Source organism: Centruroides sculpturatus, unplaced genomic scaffold, assembly GCF_000671375.1.
Source record: "Centruroides sculpturatus isolate CEXI.00-Female unplaced genomic scaffold, Cexi_2.0 scaffold79, whole genome shotgun sequence".
NCBI classification, from domain to species: Eukaryota; Metazoa; Arthropoda; class Arachnida; order Scorpiones; family Buthidae; genus Centruroides; species Centruroides sculpturatus.
In genome coordinates this window covers 1,086,664-1,094,973 of record NW_019384415.1, presented here as the reverse complement: position 1 = coordinate 1,094,973, position 8,310 = coordinate 1,086,664, and positions in this window count along the sequence as shown.

Sequence of the window (8,310 nt, the reverse complement as noted above, 5' to 3'; positions counted from 1 at the left end):
GCTCTACTGTATATTCTTATTTTAACAAGTGTATCTAAATTTATCCTCGTAACATAACTTATTATTTTGAAACCTGTTTAGTTAAAGCATTTAAATAATTATACGTTAGAATAACCTCTAAATGAAAAGAGACTCTATTTGAAATTATAAAAAGAATTCCGTGGCTCGAACTCGAAGGAACGTGCAGTTTACAGCACGTAGATAGTAGCGAGGTTGCGGCCGAAGTTTTCGTCTGTAAAACGTGAACGTCGAGTGCCGCTATCTTGTAAGCAGCGCTCGACGTTCGGCGTTCACGTTTTACAGACGAAAATTTCGGCCGCAACCTCTCTAGTATGAAATCTATACCGTGACCTTAAAACTGAGGACTCAATATAGCGGCTCCATTGGGAATATCCTTGTGTTTATACGACGGGTGCTCAGAGCGGCAGGCACCTTTATCGCCTCGACTACCCGGGTCGCTACGAACTATTAGTTCTTTTAGTGATGGATTATTTAACAACTTGTTTTCGTTTTTCAAAATAACAGGTTGTTTGAAAATAAAAATAATCGCCAGTACGAAGCCCGACACACGTGCAGTACTGTATAAGTAGCAACTGGAGGACAGCAAATCGCAGAAAAAGACTTGATAACAAGTTAGGATGATAATCTTGACAACTTGGAGAATCCGAATTCATTCTTGTTGGAAATAAAGTAGTTTTAACGGGCAATCTGTCCTAAATATATCGAGTCCCATCCCTCGCCGTGCGGTCGCCTCCATTGTAGACCTGGCACGATTTAAGAAAAGCCTTAGGCCGAGACTCCGCTACCGTAAAACGCATAATACTAAAACCTACTGGTTTGTATCCCTATGAGCGGAGCTTAACAATGCATCTGGGTAGCGATAGAAATCGTAATACAGTATTACGCAATCATCTGTTGGCGTTTTCTAGTAATTTTTATATTATTAAATAATGAATAGTCCTTAATATTGATCATCTTCATATGAAACCATGTCAATCTCCTTAATATTGAGTTATTGTTGGATAATTATGGCGGCGAGAGTTTTTACACTAGTGGAGTCTCAGCCTTAGTGCCTAGTGCAAAAAGAGTAAAAAGAAATAGGTCGACTAACTAGGGACCGTCCAAAAACTACGTAACTCTATTTTTTTACGATCCTCCGAATCCTTGTAATGCACACAATGCTACTCACTAGACCACCATAAAATTACGTAAGACTATAACTTCAACAACGTCCTGTTTCTAGAATTTCCGATACGAAGATTTGACCATAAATACAATATAGTCCCTTTGGAATACTACAATTTACAAAATAATTTTCTACAAGAATACCACAAAAACAAAAATCCGATTTTCTACGTACTGTTCAAACTTTAAAAAATCGAATTATACACACACGGGTTTATTCTACACTGAAGGTCGCTGAGTTGTAACATTTCCGTGGTAGAAAAAAGATTTTAATTGGTCCTATTGGTTTAGCATTATAACACTTTCACGAGAGTCACCAATTTTAGTTGGCTAGTAATTTACATTGTACAGACAGAAAGAAAATTCGTACCAAGTATCGTGATGCCACTGCTCATAAACAAATAATTGATTTGGATTTTCGTAATTACATGTAGGAAAGTAAAGAATTTTTCGTTTTCCAATATGAATCTGTAACCTCAGACATTATATAGAGTTACTTTGGGGGTTAAACAGTCGGGTAGCTCCCAGACGCGAGTCTATTGGTTACCCTCGAACACTTTTCTATGTTTTAAATTTAATAAACAGAAAACGTTTTTTGTGCGATTACCGTTATCCTAGGCCAGCGATGACGAACCTTTTTGAGTCTGCTTACCACATATTAAGCATACTTTTCTTTAAAAGTGAATATGCGGGCAGAAGTTTCAGACTTCTAGTATAACTATATTTAAAAATTTGGTCGAATGGCCGAGCGGCCAAAGTGGTAGCTTATCGCTCTCGTGGATCCGAGATCAAAACCCCAGAAAATTTTCAGGTGGTGATCCATTCTTCACCACCCGACTGTTCCATTTGGAGTTTGCTAAATAAAAAAAGCCCTCATAATGCCCACAGGGCAAAAAGAGTTTTAAAAACTATATTTAAATAAATAAAATAATATGCTGTAACTAGAATAAATGTACAGAACCTGATTGAAAAAGATGATAAACTAATATCGTATAATACGTTACGTGCCGGATGATTTCTTCGACGTGCCACTTTGGGCACGCGTGCCATAGGTTCGCCACCTCTGTCCTAGGCAATGTATTAAAATGCATTTCTTTATTTACAGAACCAGCGCAAAAATGCCAAAATTCAAGGGCAGAACCAGTAAAAGAGTGAAGTGGTACGAAAATAAAATGAAAGAAGCATCTAAATAGTGTTACCATCTTTTCAAAACTGCTGACCCGGACGGCAGGTCAGGTTTGTTCGAACAGAAGTTCCTGACGCATGCGCAATGTCATTTTACAATGCGAAGAATAACGTGCATGCCGGTTCTAAATCAGTTACAGTTAGGGACTTGCATAGGAGTAACGTAAATAACCCTAAATTAATTAAGAAAGAACAGGTACAGTACAGATAACGTAGCTGTATTGTATATTGGAGACGTGTATGATCATACATGCAAAAGAAAAAAAAGGTCGACAGGTCGCGCACCACACGTCGGCGTAAACAGACTAACATGGCAGATTGCAGACGAGTTTTGGCGAGTGTGAGTTATTTCGCTGTTAAAATAGTGTAAATTTGTAAAAATATTTTGCAAGAACTTTGTTTCATCGTAATTTCACAATTTCTACGAAATTCAGGACAAAATTAATAGTTCACCCGGATGGTGAGTCGATTCCCGGACGGGTGGTAACACTAGATCTAAGTGCGTCAGAGAAGATGAGCAGCCGAGAGATACGATGTGCCAAAAGGTCGCTCCAAGATCATGTAAAAGCAAAAAATAGTGGCAGAAGACGTAATTCTCGAAACAAACTTAGGGTGTTTTGACTGTACATTTTCCCAACACTATTCAATGACACGAAAGAACTAGACAACCGTCAAATGTCACTAACCAGATTGGAATTTTTTAAATTGGCGTTCGATTTAGCAAAAAATAAAAATCCCTCATCAATTTAATGAAGAGAATGACATGAAAAGTTTTTTTTTACAGCTTTAAGAAAAAAATATCCAGATGATGTAAGACCTTCAGAGTCGACCAGCTTTGGATGAGCTGTTGGGTTTAATAAGGCACAAGTTGACCGTTTTTATGACCAGTTTAATCCACTGCTAGAAAAATAGGAATTTCCTAGCTTGGAATTTACAATGCTGATGAAAGGGCAGTATCAAATGTGCAAAACAATGACAAAGTCATTCCTACAAAAAGAAAGAAACAAGTCATCAAGTTAACTGGGAAAGTTTACCCTTATCCAGTGTTTCTATAATGCATTATAGAATCTGTTAGAACTAGAAATAAGATTTTTGTAATTAAACATGTACAATAAAAACAACTACATTCCTTTTTGTTTTAATACATAATAAAATCCATACACTGTAAACATAGTAGCAAAAGTTACAACTTGGAACACAGTTATTCACATTTCATCAATAATCAGAATATACAAAGAACAAATGCATATAATTGGACAAGGCTCGTGAATGTATGAACCTCCAAAAAATGTAACAAGTAAGTTTATATCCAATAATTTACAATGTTGTTAGTCATAATGAGTTTTTTCAATTAATTTAGTTTATACACAGTTAACGTTTCTAAACCATTCAACCAATTCTAGCCTCTGCTACGAAGTCGCACATGATCAGATTAATATTACCTCATACAAGACTACTTGTTGCTTATACTATGAGTATATTTTACTCTGGTATTGCAGTATTTCCTCACTTGCTACCTTATTGTTATAGAGTGCTTGTCAACAGCAGCAGTCCACGTGTATAGCTGTGGCTGAGAATGCATTTTTCTGTTAAGTGCCTGAATTTGTCATACATTTTGCAACAGTTTCTTCTGACAACCAAATTCCTTGCATCAATAACAGAGTAATGGTCTGCCCACTATAACAACACATCCAGTCATACCTTTCAGCCTTACAAAATAGGGAAAGTTGTCGGTATTTAACCAAGAACCAAAGAATATCCTGATCACAAAGAACGTGACCTTTTCCACATACTGTACACCTTGAGCTTCGATGATAGAGAAGGCTGAGCGGTTAAGGTGACAGCCTACCGTTCTGGGGACCTGGGATTTTTTCAGGGGTGGTCCGTCTGGTATATGTTGGGCCTCATCCCTTGCTACCCGGCCGCCCATTGTGGGCCTGGCCGAACTCATAATGGGTCTGCTGAAAAGAGGCCCTCTTAGTGCCCACAGGGCAGAAAAACAGTTAAAAAAAACAAAAGGATAGAGAAGCGTGACCTAGGTCATCATCTTTCTACTTTGACATAAGCTTCCCACATCTGCATTTTTTTTAATGCCTATCAATTTGAGTTGCTGCCAAGGAAGCTTGCTCGCTTCAACCTTTCCAATTATCTCATCCCACAGAAATAGCTGTATTGAGGCCCTAACATTTCAACTGTTTGCAAATTTTTCTCTTACTTTTCAAAGCTATTCTACTCATTTTTTAAAACTTTTATGGAAATCATATATCCAATGCATTGCCAATCAACTTCAACCTATCTCAACTTTGGCAAATCTTCAATGCTAAGGCTGAACTTACAGATTCGTTATTAAAAAGCCAAATTTTATATAGTAGTACAGATTCCTTTCTTAACATGTCGAAAACGTTATCATTTTTCCAATTTTCTTTAGACAGAAATGCCGAAATTAAATGCTAACACATTCAGCATTATTCACTTTGAATAAACTTCTTGTAGAACAGCGGTGACCAAACTTCAATAAGAGGGCCATGTTTTGTATATCCCATATATACTAGAAGTAAGTCTATTTCTATTGTTTATAAGTAACATGGCAAATGTTAGTGGTCCGAGGGTCCGTAGTTTGGGCATCACTATTATAGAACATTTCTTAATTAATTAATGAATGTGCATAGAGAATTCAATATTTAAGTCACAACTCTGGAATCAATTTTCGTACACATGTGAGTCAAATACAGGAAATATCAATATTATATAATTGAATATAACACATTCTAGGCATTTAAATTTTTCAAAAATATTGAAAATTTAATAATTGATGCCCTATAATTTTTATTACGAACTCCAAACAACATATATACAATTTGTAGAATTTGTCGAAACGACAGTCATTTTCGATATTCACAATAAACACACAGAAAATAGTTCGTGATCAATATCTTTATTTCCATGCACCACAAAATATAACAAATACATATTTACATTATATACATTATTTATGTATGTATATATATTGTATATTTCTCTCTCACTATAATATATATATATAATTTTTTTATATATATGATAAAATACTCATATAATGACTAAAATTTACATAACTATCTAGATTATAATGGAATGACTTCATTCTTTTCAGGCACAGAACTCATGAATAATTTCTATATCATACCCGTGGTTTGTGCAATGTTTTCACTATGAAATAAAAATTTTGTGCTTCAAAATTAACAAAACTTAACAATTATCAAAAAACAGGAGAGAAAAACTTCATGAGTATATAAATTAGGGTAAAGCTAATATTGTGCAATGCTATTCCAGAGAATGTTACTCTAAGAAATAGTTTTTTTTTTTTCCCTCTTTCTTTTTTGTTTAAATTAAAAAAAAGAAACTCTGGATCATTTTGTATAGTTTCAAACCCAGGGAAACTAACTGCCTTGCAGAATTATCTGGATTATTACAATCATTCTAATGCAATGAATCTTAAAAAAAATCAATTTGTAAATACCGGATTGATGATAAAAATATATGACATTTAAATTGCATATACTAAGGCAATTTTTTTTGTTTCCTTTGCTATTAGGGGCAGGATTTATTTTAGTACTGGTGGAAATATACTGAATTCTAAATAACCTGAAAATAATTTATTAAATGGAGAATATAGCAGACGGCATGTATATAAATACACATTTACACAATGGTATTATTGCTTTTTTTTTTTTTTACTTTATACAGAAATTTGAACAATGAAAACAAAAAAATCAAATTTTGGAAAAGTCGTCATAATCAAAAGCTCAAAAACACATTTGGTTAACTTCAGAAGTTAACAGTATTTATCCTATATAATACATATTATATATATATATATGTGTATGTTTGTATGTGATTAATCAAAATAGATTTTTGTATTGTAAATTCAATAATGATGATAAAAATTACTGACATAAAATGAGATCACAAATTTCATTTGTTTTTTGTTCATTACCAATATATGCAAATGTCACAATGGATAAAAATCACAATTAATTTTCTATAATCAAATATTGCCTTTAGAAATTCAAACAGTTCTTCTCACTCAAAAATAAAAACTATTTCTGTGTTATTCTTTTCTACAAAATATTTTTTTTTTTTTGCAAAAACTTTGGTCTCTCATTGCATCTAAAGCCTGAAAAAAATCTCCACTTTCTGCAGTTTAGAAAGTTGCGCGAGAATCTGTCGTTCCTCTTTTCCCTTCCGTCGTTTTCAAACCAAACTCTGACACTTTGCATCTAATCCATTAAATATGAAGAGAGCTCGCAATACTGAAAGTTTTCTTGACACGGATGGGAATAAAGCTAACGAAATATATATTTATGTATATACACAATTTACATTACAAAAATACATCACGTAAATAAATATATTACAAACGAAATTTAATATTTCTTCCTATATATAATAANGAGTAGCCCTACACATAGCCAAAGATTGCAGCGCCACAGCACTGGCGAAAATTTGAATTTGCCGACTGGAATTCTTTCGGATGATTGACTTTCGGATAATCGACGCTCTACTGTATATTCTTATTTTAACAAGTGTATCTAAATTTATCCTCGTAACATAACTTATTATTTTGAAACCTGTTTAGTTAAAGCATTTAAATAATTATACGTTAGAATAACCTCTAAATGAAAAGAGACTCTATTTGAAATTATAAAAAGAATTCCGTGGCTCGAACTCGAAGGAACGTGCAGTTTACAGCACGTAGATAGTAGCGAGGTTGCGGCCGAAGTTTTCGTCTGTAAAACGTGAACGTCGAGTGCCGCTATCTTGTAAGCAGCGCTCGACGTTCGGCGTTCACGTTTTACAGACGAAAATTTCGGCCGCAACCTCTCTAGTATGAAATCTATACCGTGACCTTAAAACTGAGGACTCAATATAGCGGCTCCATTGGGAATATCCTTGTGTTTATACGACGGGTGCTCAGAGCGGCAGGCACCTTTATCGCCTCGACTACCCGGGTCGCTACGAACTATTAGTTCTTTTAGTGATGGATTATTTAACAACTTGTTTTCGTTTTTCAAAATAACAGGTTGTTTGAAAATAAAAATAATCGCCAGTACGAAGCCCGACACACGTGCAGTACTGTATAAGTAGCAACTGGAGGACAGCAAATCGCAGAAAAAGACTTGATAACAAGTTAGGATGATAATCTTGACAACTTGGAGAATCCGAATTCATTCTTGTTGGAAATAAAGTAGTTTTAACGGGCAATCTGTCCTAAATATATCGAGTCCCATCCCTCGCCGTGCGGTCGCCTCCATTGTAGACCTGGCACGATTTAAGAAAAGCCTTAGGCCGAGACTCCGCTACCGTAAAACGCATAATACTAAAACCTACTGGTTTGTATCCCTATGAGCGGAGCTTAACAATGCATCTGGGTAGCGATAGAAATCGTAATACAGTATTACGCAATCATCTGTTGGCGTTTTCTAGTAATTTTTATATTATTAAATAATGAATAGTCCTTAATATTGATCATCTTCATATGAAACCATGTCAATCTCCTTAATATTGAGTTATTGTTGGATAATTATGGCGGCGAGAGTTTTTACACTAGTGGAGTCTCAGCCTTAGTGCCTAGTGCAAAAAGAGTAAAAAGAAATAGGTCGACTAACTAGGGACCGTCCAAAAACTACGTAACTCTATTTTTTTACGATCCTCCGAATCCTTGTAATGCACACAATGCTACTCACTAGACCACCATAAAATTACGTAAGACTATAACTTCAACAACGTCCTGTTTCTAGAATTTCCGATACGAAGATTTGACCATAAATACAATATAGTCCCTTTGGAATACTACAATTTACAAAATAATTTTCTACAAGAATACCACAAAAACAAAAATCCGATTTTCTACGTACTGTTCAAACTTTAAAAAATCGAATTATACACACACGGGTTTAT